Source organism: Oncorhynchus gorbuscha, linkage group LG11 (genome assembly GCF_021184085.1).
Source record: "Oncorhynchus gorbuscha isolate QuinsamMale2020 ecotype Even-year linkage group LG11, OgorEven_v1.0, whole genome shotgun sequence".
NCBI classification, from domain to species: Eukaryota; Metazoa; Chordata; class Actinopteri; order Salmoniformes; family Salmonidae; genus Oncorhynchus; species Oncorhynchus gorbuscha.
In genome coordinates this window covers 21,025,888-21,043,651 of record NC_060183.1, presented here as the reverse complement: position 1 = coordinate 21,043,651, position 17,764 = coordinate 21,025,888, and the positions used below count along the sequence as shown (strand labels likewise).

Here is a 17,764-nt window from a genome sequence, read left to right as displayed (position 1 = left end):
TGGCAGTGTTGTTCTGTCTGTTGTTGGGTCTGCAGGGAACTTTTTTGGCACACCGCTACCATTAACAAAACAATTAGTTTTTATTTTATTTTAAATTCTTCCAAAACGGGCATCCCACATGCTGCAGATGAAATAGTTGACAACCACTCTACTTGTCAGTAGCTAAAAATGTTCTCTTCTCTCACTGATGCCTAAACCTCCATCCTCTTTCTAGATCTTTCCTTTCTACGTTTCTATGTCAGTCTCTCCTGGCTCAAAGTTGAGGAGAGATTGACTGCATCGCTATTGGTCTTTGTGCATTTGGCACACAGTTCGGACACGCATTGGTACAACACAAGACATGCAACCAGAGGCCTCTTCACAGTCCCCAGGTCCAGAACAGAGGTTGTGAAATGCACAGTATTAAATAGAGCCATGACTACACGGAACTCTCTGCCACCCCAAGTAACTCAAGCTAGCAATAAAACCAGTTTAAAAAAAACAGATAAAAGAACGCCTTACTGCACAAAGGGGACTGTGAAGAGACAGCCATTTTATACATCTTGTATTGTAATTTCCACTGTACTATGTATTAGACTAATATATTGTGTGTATGTACTGATATGTAGGCTATGTGTGACGTTTTAAATGTACAGTGCATTCGAAAAGTATTCACACCCCTTGACTTTTTTCACATTTTGTTACTTTGCAGCCTTATTCTAAAATAAAATTAAAATTAAAAATCCTTCATCAATCTACACACAATAACCCATAATGAACATTTTCAATTGTGTATATATAAAACATTTAATAAATACCTTATTTAGATAAGTATTCAGATCCTTTGCTATGAGACTCGAAATTGAGCTCAGGTGTATCCTGTTTCCATTGATCATCCTTGAGTCCACCTGTGGTTAAATTCAATTGATTGGACATTATTTGGAATGGCACAAGCCTGTCTATATATAAGGTCCCACCATTGTCAGTGTGTATCAGAGCAAAAACCAAGCCATGAGGTATAAGGAATTGCCTTAGAGCGCAGAGACAGGATTGTGTGCAGGCACAGATCTGGGGAGGGGTACAGCAACATTCCTGCAGCATTGAAGGACCCCAAGAAGACAGTGGCCTCCATCATTCTTAAAAGGAAGAAGTTTGTAACCACCAACACTCTTCCTAGAGCTGGCCACCCAGCCAAACTGAGTAATCGGTTGAGAAGGGCCTTGGTCAGGGAGGTGACCAAGAACCCAATGGTCACTCTGACATGGCTCCAGAGTTCCTCTGTGGCAATGAGAGAACCTTCCAGAAGGACAACCAACTCTACAGCACTCCACCAGTCAGGCCTTTATGGTAGATTGGACAGACTGAACCACTCTGTAAAAGGCACATGACAGTCCACTTGGAGTTTGCCAAAAGGCACCTAAAGACTCTCAGACCATGAGAAAAAAGCTTCTCTACTCTGATGAAACCAAGATCAAACTCCTTGGCCTGAATGCCAAGCGTCACGTCTGGAAGAAACCTGGCCCCATCCTTACAGTCAAGCGTAGTGGAAGCATCATCCCGCGGGGATGATTTTCAGGGACTGGGAGACATTTCAGGATTGAGGGGAAAGATGAACAGAGCAAAGTACATCAAGGACCTCTCTGAAAATCTGCTACAGAGCGTTCAGGACCTCAGACTGGGTGCGATGGTTCACCTTCCAACAGGACAACAACCCTAAGCACACAGCCAAGACAACGCAGGAGGGGCTTCGGGACAAGTCTCTGAATGTCTTTGAGTAGCCCAGTCAGAGCCCTGAATCAAACCCGATCGAACATCTCTGGAGAGACCTGAAACTAGCTGTGCAGCGACGCTCCCCCTCCAATCTGGCAGAGCTTGAGATGATCTACAGAGAATGGGAGAAACTCCCCAAATACAGCTGTGCCAAGCTTGTAGCCTCATACTCAAGACTCAATGCTGTAATCACTGCCAAAGGTGCTTCAACAAAGTACTGAGTAAAGTGATATTTCAGTTACATTTTTAATACATTTGCAAAAATGTTTAAACCCGTTTTTGCTTTGTCACTATGGGGTATTGTGTGTAGATTGAAGGGGTGAGGGAAACAATTGAATACATTTTAGAATGAGGCTGAAACAAAATGTGGGGAAAGTGAAGGGGTCTGAATAATTTCCAAATGCACTGTGTGTATTTCAGGCCTTGACTAAAAATGTTCTGTACTGTTTTATGTGGACCCTAAGTAGCTGATGCTTTTGCAGTGGCTAATGGGGATCCTAATAAATACCAGATTGAGACATTTCTTTGAAAATGTGTACTTTAAAAAAAAATGTGTTTTATTTTTTAATGAGAAAAATAGTTACAACTATTATTACTATTACAACTATTAGCCTTATAGTGACCCTGCCCATCAATACTACTCTAGTTGTGTTGGGTTGGTTAGATTAGGATGCAGGTTTCTTTTGCCAGCCAAGAGATAATGCTTTACACCTAATCAAAACATGAAGATGGTGGTATCCCTTGTAGGCAACATCATGACTTAGGGACTACAGTATTACTCTTTTTGTGTAGTATACAAAGCTAAAAATGTTCTGTGTCTATCGTCGTTTCAATTGGTTTGATCTTTGAACTCCTAAGAGGGTTTTGGGGGATTGGGAAAGGAAGGAGACAAACATATGGCATCTGGAGGAAGGCAAAGGAAAGCTGCCTTTTCCCATTGGCATTTCCCTGTCTTTGGCCTCACATTTCATTGTTTCTGCATGTCCTCTCTAAGCCTGAATATTGGCTGAAACTATCTGACAAGGCACAATGTTGAGATTGCAAGTCCTACTGAAGTTATGATGACAAGATTAAAATAATAACACTCGGATGACAACATGAGGAATAGGCTCATGATTTTCATGTACCGTACACAGAACTGGCGCTCCACTTCCTGCTCAGACTGGGACTGTATCTGCATGAAAGCACCTCCCAATTCCGCAGGGAGAGTTGTTAGAGTCCACTCCGGCTAGGAAAGGCATGCTCTGCGAAATTGAGTTTGTGTGTCTGGTCTACCATTGAGCCCCACTGTAACCCAGTATCTGCAGTGTATCCTATGGCTTTAAAGGAGAATTGTGCTTTTCTTCTTTTTTTTTTACAACCAAATCTCTATTTTATAGATGGTTCCAGATACTTTTTTTTTTTTTTGGAATTTCACTTGTTTTTCAGAAACTTAGCCAAACCTGCGATTCACTTCCTCATCCTCGTTGTACAGTACGGGGGCTCTGAAAAAACATGAACACATGCTCCAAAAATAATAAAATAAGCCCTTTTAGAAACGGAAAAGCTCTGTATAGTGATGCAGGTCTTTAGATGTTGTACACATGTAATTGTCATTCTGAATTTGATCTGCAACGTTATACCATTTGGTTGTGACTAGAGTGACCGTTCATTCTAGCAGCAGGCTACATGGAGAATGGAACAGCTGGATAGGGGAAACTGCTCGAGTCACACAAATTAGAATACACCGGATGGAAAGACCTGAATCACTATACTGAGAGTGTTTCCATTTCTAAAAAGATGCATTTGTTCAAGATCTTTGAGCCCCTGTACTGCACAACAAGGATGAGGAAGTGAATTGCTGGTTGGAGTAAGTTTCTCAAAACAATTAAACTCGCAAGTGTCTGGACCCTTCTATAACATGCTATTTACATAAACATTTAGATTTGGTTGTAAAAGAAAAACAACTAACTTCTTCTTTAACCACTATGAAAGTGCTGAACAAATAGGGCCTGGCAGCTTCTCCCATTTCAGGCTTGTTAACATTAATTTGTTGCCGTAACAGCAGATTTAATAGTTGAATAGGTGCGACACACCAAACATAGCAACCCGACTCCCTCCCTGCAGAGCAAACACAGGGATCAAAGTCTCTTCACAGTTCAGGTGCAGTGAGCAGAAGCAGACGAGAGAGGTCGAAAGTTCTTCTTCCTCTTCCTGTTGTACACGATCGGTCTAATATACACTGAACAAAAATATAAACTCAACCTGCAACAATTTCAAAGATTTTACTGAGTTAAAGTTCATATAAGGAAATCAGTCAATTGAAATAAGTCCCTAATCTATGGATTTCACATGATTTGGAATTCAGATATGCAGTTGTTGGTCACAGATACCTTTAAAAAAAGTAGGGGTGTGGATCAGAAAACCAGTCCGTATCTGGTGTGACCACCATTTGCCTCGTGCAGCGCGACACATCTCCTTCCAATAGAGTTGATCAGGCTGTTGATTGTGGCCTGTGGAATGTTGTCCCACTCCTCTTCAATGACTGTGAAGTTTCTGGACATTGGCGGGAACTGGCTGTTGTTCACATCGAACCAGAGCATCCTGAACATGCTCAATGGGTGACATTTCTGGTGAGTATGCAGGCCATGGAAGAACTGGGCCATTTTCAGCTTCCAGGCATTGTGTGCAGATCCTTGCGACATGGCAGATAAATTGCACGATAATGGGCCTCAGGATCTCATCACAGTATCTCTGCATTCCAATTGCCATCGATAAAATGCAATTGTGTTCGTTGTCCGTAGGTTATGCCTGACAAATTCTCTAAAACGACGGAGGCAGTTTAATTCATTCAGTTCTCTGGCAACAGCTCTGGTGGACATTCCTGTGGTCAGCATGCCAATTGCATGCTACCTCAACTTGAGACATCTGTGACATTGTGTTGTGTGACAAAACTGCACATTCTAGAGTGGCCTTTTATTGTCCCCAGCACAAGGTGCACCTGTAATGGTCATGCTGTTTAATCAGCTTCTTGATATGCCACACCTGTCAGGTGGATGGATTATCTTGGCAAAGGACAAATGGTGTGGATGATTTCTGGGATCTTTTATTTCAGCTCATGAAACATGGGACCGACACTTTACATGTTGCGTTTATATACAATACCAGTCAACCTTCAAGGGTTTTTCTTTTCACTAGTTTCTACATTGTAGAATAATAGGGAAGACATCAAAACGATGAAATAACACATATGTAATCATGTGTTATTGGTAATCATGGGGCGGCAGGTAGTTTAGTGGTTAGAGCAATGGACTAGTAACTGAAAGTTTGCAAGATCGAAGCCCCGAGCTGACAGTAAAAAAATCTGTCATTCTGCCTCTGATCAAGGCAGTTAACCCACTATTCCTAGGCCGTCATTAAAAATAAGAATTTGTTCTTAACTGACTTGACTAGTTAAATAAAGGTTTAATAAATAAAAAATGAACAACAAAAAAACTGTTTAACAAATCAAAATATGTAGGGTAGGGTCATACAGTAAGTTACCCATCTTATGTATGGGATGTGTGCTACTCATTCAGTAGACAGTTCTGTCTGGCATATGCTCACTGCACAGGGCAATCTATCCTAGCTCTGGGAAGACCTTGATTCAATCTTGATAGATTCAATGAGATTAGGTTTCCCAATTAAGGCTGTCTGGCTTTAACGAGGTGAAGCACATCCTCCACTACATTAACTTTCTGCTGTAATTTCCCAGAAACCAATTGACTTACAGACATGACGCATGTTGCATTCATGTGATTAACGATCCGTTTCTGTAATGAATGAGTAAGGTGTTTGTCATGAATCCCTTGTCATGTCATCCAAGAATCCCTTAAAGGCCCAGTGCAGTCAAAAACTAGATTTTTCCGTGTGTTTTTATATATATTCATTTATATATATTCATTTATATATATATATATATACACACACACACACACACACACACACACACACACACACACACACACACACACACACACACACACACACACACACACACACACACACACACACACACACACACACACACACACACACACACACACACACACACACACACACACACACACACACACTGACCAAAAGTATGTGGACACGTGCTCGTTGAACATTTCATACCAAAATCATGGGCATTAATATGGAGTTGGTCCCCCCTTTGCTGCTATAATAGCCTCTACACTTCTTGGAAGGCTTTCCACTAGATGTTGGAACTAGAGGTCGACCGATTATGATTTTTCAACGCCGATACCTATTATTGGAGGACCCAAAAAAGCCTATACCGATTAATCGGACGATTTTTAAAATTGTATTTGTAATAATGACAATTACAACAATACTGAATGAAGACTTATTTGAACTTAATATAATACATCAATAAAATCAATTTAGCCTCAAGTAAAAAATGAAACATGTTCATTTTGGTTTAAATAATGCAAAAACAAAGTGTTGGAGAAGAAAGTAAAAGTGCAATATGAGCTATGTAAGAAAGCTAACGTTTCAGTTCCTTGCTCAGAACATGAGAACATATGAAAGCTGGTGGTTCCTTTTAACATGAGTCTTCAATATTCCCAGGAAAGAAGTTTTAGGTTGTAGTTATTATAGGAATTATAGAACTATTTCCCTCTAAACCATTTGTATTTCATATACCATTGACTATTGGATGTTCTTATAGGCACTTTAATATTGCCAGTGTAACAGTATAGCTTCTGTCCCTCTCCTCGCTCCTCCCTGGGCTCGAACCAGCAACACATCGACAACAGCCATCATCGAAGCAGCGTTACCCATGCAGAGCAAGGGGAACAACTACTAAAGGATCAGAGCCAGTGACGTTTGAAACGCTATTAGCTCGTGCTAACTAGCTAGCCATTTCACTTCGGTTACACCAGCCTCATATCGGGAGTTGATCTGCTTGAAGTCATAAACAGCGCAATGCTTGACACACAACAAAGAGCTGCTGGCAAAATGCACGAAAGTGCTGTTTGAATGAATGTTTACGTGCCTGCTTCTGCCTACCACCTCTCAGTCAGATACTTAGATACTTGTATGCTTGTATGCTCAGTCAGATTATATGCAACGCAGGACACGCTAGATAATATCTATTAATATCATCAACCATGTGTAGTTAACTAGTGATTATGATTGATTGTTTTTTATAAGAAGTTTAATGCTAGCTAGCAACTTACCTTACCTTACTGCCTTCGCGTAACAGGCAGTCAGTCTCCTTGTGGAGTGAAGCGAGAGAGAGGCAGGTTGTTATTGTGTAGGACTAGTTAACTGTAAGTTTGCAAGATTGAATCCCCGAGCTGACAAGGTGAAAATCTCTCGTTCTGCCCCTGAACAAGGCAGTTAACCCACCGTTCCTAGGCCGTAATTGATCATAAGAATGTGTTCTTAACTGACTTGCCTAGTTAAATAAAGGTATAAAAAAAATACATATAAAAAATCTGCAAATCGGCACCCAAAAATACAGATTAACGATTGTTATGAAAACTTGAAATCGGCCCTAATTAATCGGCCATTCCGATTAATCGGTCGACCTCCAGTTCGAACATTGCTGCGGGGACTTTCTTCTATTCAGCCACAAAAGCATTAGTGAGGTCATGCACAAATTTTGGGCAATTAGGCTTGCAATTCACCCCAAAGGTGTTCGATGGGGTTGAGGTCAGGGCTCTGTGCAGGACAGTCAAGTTATTCCACACCGATTTTGACAAACCATTTCTGTTTGGACCTCTATTTGTGCACAGGGGCATCTTCATGCTGAAACAGGAGGGCCTTCCCCAAACTGTTGCCACAAAGTTGGAAGCACAGAATCACCTAGAATGTTATTGTATGCTGTAGCGTTAAGATTTCCCTTCACTGGAATTAAGGGGCCTATCCCGAAACATGAAAAATAATCCCAGACCATTATTTATCCTCCACCAAACATTACAGTTGGTTGTATTGGGGCAGGTAGCGTTCTCCTGGCATCCGCCAAACCCAGATTCGTCCGTCGGACTGCCAGATTGTGAAGCATGATTCATCACTCCAGAGAAGGTGTTTCCACTGCTCCAGCGTCCAATGGCAGTGAGCTTTACACCACTCTAGCCAACGCTTGGCATTGTGCTTGTGTGCAGCTGCTCGGCCATGGAAACCCATTTCATGAAGCTCCTGACAAACAGTCATTGTTTGAGCAGGGCGGCAGGTAGCCTAGTGGTTAGAGCGTTGGGCCGGTCACCGAAAGGTTGCTAGATCGAATCCCCGTGCTGACAAGGTAAAAATCTGTTGTTCTGCCTCTGAACAAGGCAGTTAACCCACTGTTCTAGGCCATCATCGTAAATAAGAGTTTGTTCTTAATTGACTTGCCTAGTTAAATATAAATTGTGCTGATGTTGCTTCCAGACGCAGTTTGGAACTCGGTAGTTTTATTTAATTTATTTTATTTCACCTTTATTTAACCAGGTAGGCTAGTTGAGAACAAAACAGTCAATAATACAGTAGAACAAAAGAAAACAAAAAGTCTATATGCAGTGAGTGCAAATGAGGTAAGTTAAGGAAATAAATAGGCCATGGTGGCAAAGTAATTACAATATAGCAATTAAACACTGGAATGGTAGTTCGGCAGAAGATGAATGTGCATGTAGAGATACTGGGGTGCAAAGGAGCCAAATAAATAAATACCAGTATGGGGATGAGGTAGGTAGATAGATGGGCTGTTTACAGATAGGCTAAGTACAGGTGCAGTGATCTGGAAACTGCTCTGACAGCTGGTGCTTAAAGCTAGTGAGGGAGATGTGAGTCTCCAGCTTCAGAGATGTTTGCAATTCGTTCCAGTCATGGGCAGCAGAGATCTGGAAGGAAAGATGACCAAAGGAGGAATTGGCTTTGGGGGTGACCAGTGAGATATACCTGCTGGAGCGCGTGCTACGCGCGTAGTGAGTGTTGCAAACAAGGACCGATGATTTGCATGTGCTTCAGCCCTCGCCCCGTTCTGTGAGCTTGTGTTACCTACCACTTCGAGGCTGAGCTGTTGTTGCTCCTAGATGTTTCCACTTCACAATAACAGCGCAGACAATTGACCGGGGCAGCTCTAGCAGGGCAGAAATGTTACGAACTGACTTGTTGGAAAGGTGGAATCCTGTGAAGGTGTCATGTTGCCAATGTTTGTGTGCTCAATTGTATACACCTGTCAGCAACTGGTGTGGCTGAAATAGCCAAATCCACTAATTTGAAGGGGTGTCCACATACAGTGGGGCAAAAAAGTATTTAGTCAGCCACCAATTGTGCAAATTCTCCCACTTAGAAAGATGAGAGAGGCCTGTAATTTTCATCGTAGGTAGACTTCAACTATGACAGACAAAATTAGAAAAGAAATCCAGAAAATCACACTGTAGGATTTTTTATGAATTTATTTGCAAATTATGGTGGAAAATAAGTATTTGGTCACCTACAAACAAGCAAGATTTCTGGCTCTCACAGACCTGTAACCTCTTCTTTAAGAGGCTCCTCTGTCCTCCACTCGCTACCTGTATTAATGGCACCCGTTTGAACTTGTTATCAGTATAAAAGACACACCACTATGGCCAAGACCAAAGAGCTGTCAAAGGACACCAGAAACAAAATTGTAGACCTGCACCAGGCTGGAAAGACTGAATCTGAAATAGGTAAGCAGTTTGGTTTGAAGAAATCAACTGTGGGAGCACTTTTTAGTTAATGGAAGACATACAATACCACTGATAATCTCCCTCGATCTGGGGCTCCACGCAAGATCTCACCCTGTGGGGTCAAAATGATCACAAGAACGGTGAGCAAAAATCCCAGAACCACACGGGGTGACCTAGTGAATGACCTGCAGAGAGCTGGGACCAAAGTAACAAAGCCTACCATTAGTAACACACTATGCTGCCAGGGACTCAAATCCTGCAGTGCCAGACGTGTCCCCCTGCTTAAGCCAGTACATGTCCAGGCCCGTCTGAAGTTTGCCAGAGAGCATTTGGATGATCCAGAAGAAGATTGGGAGAATGGCATATGGTCAGATGAAACCAAAATAGAATTGTTTGGTAAAAACTCAACTCGTCGTGTTTGGAGGACAAAGAATGCTGAGTTGCATCCAAAGAACACCATACCTACTGTGAAGCATGGGGGTGGAAACATCATGCTTTGGGGCTGTTTTTCTGCAAAGGGACCAGGACGACTGATCTGTGTGAAGGAAATAATGAATGGGGCCCTGTATCATGAGATTTTGAGTGAAAACCTCCTTCCGTCAGCAAGGGCATTGAAGATGAAACGTGGCTGGGTCTTTCAACATGACAATGATCCCAAACACACCGCCCGGGCAACGAAGGTGTGGCTCCGTAAGAAGCATTTCAAGGTCCTGGAGTGGCCTAGCCAGTCTCCAGATCTCAACCCCATAGAAAATCTTTGGAGGGAGTTGAAAGTCCGTGTTGCCCAGCAACAGCCCCAAAACATCACTGCTCTAGAGGAGATCTGCATGGAGGAATGGGCCAAAATACCAGCAACAGTGTGTGAAAACCTTGTGAAGGCTTACAGAAAACGTTTTGTTATTGACCAAATACTTATTTTCCACCATAATTTGCAAATAAATTCATTAAAAATCCTAGAATGTGATTTTCTGTATTTTTCTTCTCATTTTGTCTGTCATAGTTGAAGTGTACCGATGATGAAAATTACAGGCCTCTCTCATCATTTTAAGAGGGAGAACTTGCACAATTGGTGGCTGACTAAATACTTTTTTGCCCCACTGTACCCTATATATAAAAAAGTATCTCCACACTATGAGGTTGGAATAATACTGGGAAATGTTGAAAATGGTGATAAGCTGTTTTAGTGGGATGGCGTTTTAGCCTACCTGGTGCCATCACAAGGTGGTAAATTAGTTAATAGACCAATAAGAAAAAGAGTTCCTAAACTCTCTGCCAATAACAGCTAGTTTTTAGTTTCCCCCTCCCCACTCAGACCACTCCCAGATCGCCAGGTGCACAGTGTTTCTTCTGACACATTGGTGCGGCTGGCTTCCTGGTTAAGCGGGCATTGTGTCAAGAAGCAGTGCGGCTTGGCTGGGTTGTGTTTTGGAGGACACACAGCTCTTGACCTTCGCCTCTCCCGAGTCCGTACAGGAGTTTCAGCAATGGGACAAGAATATAATTACCAATTGGATACCACGAAATTGGGGAGAAAAATAATGAAAAAATATATATATATAATTTCTGAGAAAAAGGTGTATACATTTAAAAAAAATCAAATAAAAGTACATGGATGAACCCTTCACGGCAGCGTGTTTTTTCAGTTTAGTCTGTAGCTACAGCTTGTTTGACGCGTTGTTGTATCAAGTCACTCCGGTTCACACTGACCGTGTGCAGAAAGTACATTTACATTACATTTAAGTCATTTAGCAGACGCTCTTATCCAGAGCGACTTACAAATTGGTGCATTCACCTTATGACATCCAGTGGAACAGTCACTTTACAATAGTGCATCTAAAACTTAAGGGGGGTGAGAGGGATTACTTATCCTATCCTAGGTATTCCTTAAAGAGGTGGGGTTTCAGGTGTCTCCGGAAGGTGGTGATTGACTCCGCTGTCCTGGCGTCGTGAGGGAGTTTGTTCCACCATTGGGGGCCAGGGCAGCGAACAGTTTTGACTGGGCTGAGCGGGAGCTGTACTTCCTCAGTGGTAGGGAGGCGAGCAGGCCAGAGGTGGATGAACGCAGTGCCCTTGTTTGGGTGTAGGGCCTGATCAGAGCCTGGAGGTACTGAGGTGCCGTTCCCCTCACAGCTCCGTAGGCAAGCACCATGGTCTTGTAGCGGATGCGAGCTTCAACTGGAAGCCAGTGGAGAGAACGGAGGAGCGGGGTGACGTGAGAGAACTTGGGAAGGTTGAACACCAGACGGGCTGCGGCGTTCTGGATGAGTTGAAGGGGTTTAATGGCACAGGCAGGGAGCCCAGCCAACAGCGAGTTGCAGTAATCCAGACGGGAGATGACAAGTGCCTGGATTAGGACCTGCGCCGCTTCCTGTGTGAGGCAGGGTCGTACTCTGCGGATGTTGTAGAGCATGAACCTACAGGAACGGGCCACCGCCTTGATGTTGGTTGAGAACGACAGGGTGTTGTCCAGGATCACGCCAAGGTTCTTGGCGCTCTGGGAGGAGGACACAATGGAGTTGTCAACCGTGATGGCGAGATCATGGAACGGGCAGTCCTTCCCCGGGAGGAAGAGCAGCTCCGTCTTGCCGAGGTTCAGCTTGAGGTGGTGATCCGTCATCCACACTGATATGTCTGCCAGACATGCAGAGATGCGATTCGCCACCTGGTCATCAGAAGAGGGAAAGGAGAAGATTAATTGTGTGTCGTCTGCATAGCAATGATAAGAGAGACCATGTGAGGTTATGACAGAGCCAAGTGACTTGGTGTATAGCGAGAATAGGAGAGGGCCAAGAACAGAGCCCTGGGGGACACCAGTGGTGAGAGCGCGTGGTGAGGAGACAGATTCTCGCCACGCCACCTGGTAGGAGCGACCTGTCAGGTAGGACGCAATCCAAGCGTGGGCCGCGCCGGAGATGCCCAACTCGGAGAGGGTGGAGAGGAGGATCTGATGGTTCACAGTATCGAAGGCAGCCGATAGATCTAGAAGGATGAGAGCAGAGGAGAGAGAGTTAGCTTTAGCAGTGCGGAGCACCTCCGTGATACAGAGGAGAGCAGTCTCAGTTGAATGACTAGTCTTGAAACCTGACTGATTTGGATCAAGAAGGTCATTCAGAGAGAGATAGCGGGAGAGCTGGCCAAGGACGGCACGTTCAAGAGTTTTGGAGAGAAAAGAAAGAAGGGATACTGGTCTGTAATTGTTGACATCGGAGGGATCGAGTGTAGGTTTTTTCAGAAGGGGTGCAACTCTCGCTCTCTTGAAGACGGAAGGGACGTAGCCAGCGGTCAGGGATGAGTTGATGACCGAGGTGAGGTAAGGGAGAAGGTCTCCGGAAATGGTCTGGAGAAGAGAGGAGGGGATAGGGTCAAGCGGGCAGGTTGTTGGGCGGCCGGCCGTCACAAGACGCGAGATTTCATCTGGAGAGAGAGGGGAGAAAGAGGTCAGAGCACAGGGTAGGGCAGTGTGAGCAGAACCAGCGGTGTCGTTTGACTTAGCAAACGAGGATCGGATGTCGTCGACCTTCTTTTCAAAATGGTTGACGAAGTCATCTGCAGAGAGGGAGGAGGGGGAGGGGGAGGAGGATTCAGGAGGGAGGAGAAGGTGGCAAAGAGCTTCCTAGGGTTAGAGGCAGATGCTTGGAATTTAGCGTGGTAGAAAGTGGCTTTAGCAGCAGAGACAGAGGAGGAAAATGTAGAGAGGAGGGAGTGAAAGGATGCCAGGTCCGCAGGGAGGCGAGTTTTCCTCCATTTCCGCTCGGCTGCCCGGAGCCCTGTTCTGTGAGCTCGCAATGAGTCATCGAGCCACGGAGCGGGAGGGAAGGACCGAGCCGGCCTGGAGGATAGGGGACATAGAGAGTCAAGGGATGCAGAGAGGGAGGAGAGGAGGGTTGAGGAGGCAGAATCAGGAGATAGGTGGGAGAAGGTTTGAGCGGAGGGAAGAGAGGATAGGATGGAAGAGGAGAGAGTAGCGGGGGAGAGAGAGCGAAGGTTGGGACGGCGCGATACCATCCGAGTAGGGGCAGTGTGGGAGGTGTTCGATGAGAGCGAGAGGGAAAAGGATACAAGGCAGTGGTCGGAGACTTGGAGGGGAGTTGCAATGAGGTTAGTGGAAGAACAGCATCTAGTAAAGATGAGGTCGAGCGTATTGCCTGCCTTGTGAGTAGGGGGGGAAGGTGAGAGGGTGAGGTCAAAAGAGGAGAGGAGTGGAAAGAAGGAGGCAGAGAGGAAAGAGTCAAAGGTAGACGTGGGGAGGTTAAAGTCGCCCAGAACTGTGAGAGGTGAGCCGTCCTCAGGAAAGGAGCTTATCAAGGCATCAAGCTCATTGATGAACTCTCCGAGGGAACCTGGAGGGCGATAAATGATAAGGATGTTAAGCTTGAAAGGGCTAGTAACTGTGACAGCATGGAATTCAAAGGAGGCGATAGACAGATGGGTAAGGGGAGAAAGAGAGAATGACCACTTGGGAGAGATGAGGATCCCGGTGCCACCACCCCGCTGACCAGACGCTCTCGGGGTGTGCGAGAACACGTGGGCGGACGAAGAGAGAGCAGTAGGAGTAGCAGTGTTGTCTGTGGTGATCCATGTTTCCGTCAGTGCCAAGAAGTCGAGGGACTGGAGGGAGGCATAGGCTGAGATGAACTCTGCCTTGTTGACCGCAGATTGGCAGTTCCAGAGGCTACCGGAGACCTGGAACTCCACGTGGGTCGTGCGCGCTGGGACCACCAGAGTAGGGTGGCCGCGGCCACGCGGTGTGGAGTGTTTGTATGGTCTGTGCAGAGAGGAGAGAACAGGGATAAACAGACACATAGTTGACAGGCTACAGAAGAGGCTACGCTAATGCAAAGGAGATTGGAATGACAAGTGGACTACACGTCTCGAATGTTCAGAAAGTTAAGCTACGTAGCAAGAATCTTATTGACTAAAATGATTAAAATGATACAGTACTGCTGAAGTAGGCCAGCTGGCAGTGGGTGCGTTGTTGACACTACACTAATCAAGTCGTTCCGTTGAGTGTAATAGTTTCTGCAGTGTTGCTATTCGGGGGCTAGCTGGCTAGCTAGCAGTGTTGTTTACGTTACGTTGCGTTAAAAGTAGTCCGTCACAACTGTTTCCCATTGATCTTTGTCGATAGTGCCTGCTAAATTCTGGGCAGCAATGTTGTTGAGTGCAGTAGCAACACTTTTGCAGTTCTACATGGCTAACATTATACATTTTATAAAAGCCGCTGTAGCAAGGATTATCTACACATACCGAGCAGCTCATGTTGTAGGCATGTTACAGATGTCTAGCCCATCCATTATCTCAGGCAATCACAGCTTGCGAGAAGGTTCTAAACCAACTAGGCTCGTAATTTAACAATTCCATTCGTATTTGCAGATGGCATACAGGTCTGTTATTAAGGGGTCATGGAAGTTCATATGTTCCAGGAGGCATTTCTGCCCAAAAAATGCATTTTGATAAATAAATGTAAAAAATTAAACAAATCAAATGCCTCTCCTGTGAAATAGTGACTTGCGACATAAGCCTAGCTTCTTGAAACGGGTTACATTTGATATTTAGATGAAAATGGCTGCTTTGGACCTTTTTGTGCTTGTGTGTGTGTGTGTGTCAAACTGTGTGGGTGTAGTGGCTGGGCGATGTCATTCTCTAGATCTTTTGTTCCCTTGTCTACCTGTTGGCTCAATGCCCTAAGGCACTGTGGGGGATCTGGCTTTCACAGCCAGGTCTGAGATCAGATCACAGCCCCAGCATGACTCACTTCACATACCTTTTGAATGCCCACCGAGACACTCCCTCTTTCTCTCTTTTCCTTTCTTTCTCTTTATATCTATCCTATGCTCCCTCTATCCCTATACGGTAGCTAAGTATGCTCTCATATTTCTACCCTAACTTCTCCCTTCCCTCTTTCTTTGTCTCCCTCTGTCTGTTTTGGTGCTTTTTCCTGCCCTCTTTTTTACCCCTGACAGAAATCTCAGCGCGTTCCTAAAATAGCCTGCTGAGTAACGTCTGAGTCAATTTGGATGGACTTGTCTTTCTCTCTCTCCAGCGGCCTGTTGTCATCCTCCCATCGGCTGGTTGGCTGTGAATTTCCATAGGTAAATGGACTGGCCAACATGTTAAAGTGCAAGCATGTTCCGCATCGGACCAGCAGCCAGGCCCAACAGCCAGCCAGCCTCCCCTCCCTTCTCTTCTCTGAAGTCTCTTTATTGAATTCTTGAAACTTAATCTGACTAAAATGAATCTTTTGTTCTCTCGCTGAGCTCCCCTAGCTCAGGATCGGCCTGGGAAGTAGCTGTGATCTCCTCCGTTAGAGTAGTAAACCGTAAAGGGCAGAGGCCCAAAGAAACACTACTGTCTGTCAGCCACCAGATCTCCAGCCAAGCTGTTTACTTACACCTGGCTCCCATTTCCTAAGTATTCAGACGCGAGCCAATGAAAGTGGAGTTCATGGGAACACATGCTAGTCTGTATCTCACGCGTCAACACAAAATATGCCCCACTGCTTTATTCTACATTTCATTCAGTGTTCTTATGACTGAATGTGTAAGACGACAAGATGGGCACCTCTAGTAATTGTCATCATATGAAGGGCCTACAATGTACGACCTATGACCCAGAGGTTTTCCTAGTCACGTGGTCAGGAGAAACTCCAATCATATGATTGGTTCATAATAATGGTTCATTTCGTAAATAATGGTTCATTTCAAAATAGTGGGAAGGTTACCTTGTTTGTTTCTCTGTCTCACCCTTTCAATACTGGGTGTGTCATGTCCTGTATTTTCCCTGTCACATCCTAACATCTGTCCCAAACCATTGAAAAGTAAAGGACTCTCAGCTGCATCCTCTCCCCTATAGAGCCAGAAGAGCCGCTAACACTAGTTGCTAACCCATCTGATTGCTATCATAAATCTGCAGACGTGCTGTCATTAGAGTAGAGGGAAGGGGAGGTACTGTAGTGATCTCACCCAGTCAGATCTGCGCCAGCTGTGCTGCAGAAGCTGCACTATGGTACAGAGGGGGAGTCCAGATCCACTCCTACAGTATGTGCTTGTGAAAATTGATTTGTCTGTGGGCCAAGGGCTGAGAGTGTTGTGTTTAAGGCCCCAGGCAGACAGGCTGGAGTGGGAGCCAGGAGCTTCTCTTTATAGCACTAAGGAACAGTTTACAAAGCAATGGAAAATCTCCCAATGCAGTTCTCAGATGTTTGACAAGATCTGAAGGAGAAGGAGGCCCATAGATGGCTGTGAAGAGAGTGGGCGTGATCGATGTTAGGATTGCTTCATTCAGGTGTAATGGCCAGTTGGCCATAAGATAACATTTTGTATCGGATCAGATATAGTATGTACTTTGACTCGTAGTTGTCGTTCAGCTGATCAAAGTCTTCAGAGATATCTAGATTTCGGAGATTTGTCTGTTGATAACTGAGTCTTTACATAGTCAAAGCTTTCCTTAAGTTTGGGTCAGTCACAGTGGTCAGGTATTCTGCCGCTGTGTACTCTCTGTTTAGGGCCAAATAGCATTCTAGTTTGCTCTGCTTTTTTGTTAATTCTTTCCAATGTGTCAAGTAATTATCTTTTTGTTTTCTCATGATTTGGTTGGGGCTAATTGTGTTGCTGTCCTGGGGCTCTGTGGGGTGTGTTTGTGTTTGTGAACAGAGCCCCAGCCCCAGGACCAGCTTGCTTCGGGGACTCTTCTCCAGCTTCATCTCTCTTTAGGTGATGGCTTTGTTATGGAGGGTTTGGGAATCGCTTCCTTTTAGGTGGTTGTGGAATTTAATGGCTCTTTTCTGGATTTTGATAATTAGCGAATATCGGCCAAATTCTGCTCTGCATGCATTATTTGGTGTTTTACATTGTACACTGCATGCAGAGTCTCAATTTGTTGTTTGTCCCATTTTGTGAATTATTGTTGGTGAGCGGACCCCAGAGCTCATGACCGTAAATGGCAATGAGATTTATAACTTTTTAATGTATTTTTTAGACAGATCCTAATTGGTTTATCGAATTTCATGTTCCTTTGATGCCTTGTCTCTCAGATCGTTCTCAGCTTTGTGGAAGTTACCTGTGGCGCTGATGTTTAGGCCAAGGTATGTATAGTTTTGTGTGCTCTAGGGCAAAGGTGTCTAGATGGAATTTATATTTGTGGTCCTGGCGACTGGACCTGTTTTGGAACACAATTACTTTTTACTGTTCGCTGCTTTGGCCCCCCAATGGTGGAACAAACTCCCTCACGACGCCAGGACAGCAGAGTCAATCACCACCTTCCGGAGACACCTGAAACCCCACCTCTTTAAGGAATACCTAGGATAGGATAAAGTAATCCTTCTCACCCCCCTTAAAAGATTTAGATGCACTATTGTA

The 17,764-nt window shown here is 44.6% G+C and overlaps 1 protein-coding gene across 1 annotated transcript in view; it reads left to right on the top strand.

Annotated features, from left to right (window-relative positions):
• Window positions 1-17,764, top strand: part of LOC124048254 (unconventional myosin-Id-like) — a 134,322-nt gene that overhangs the window by 4,897 nt on the left and 111,661 nt on the right. The gene's annotated exons all lie outside the window — the stretch shown is intronic.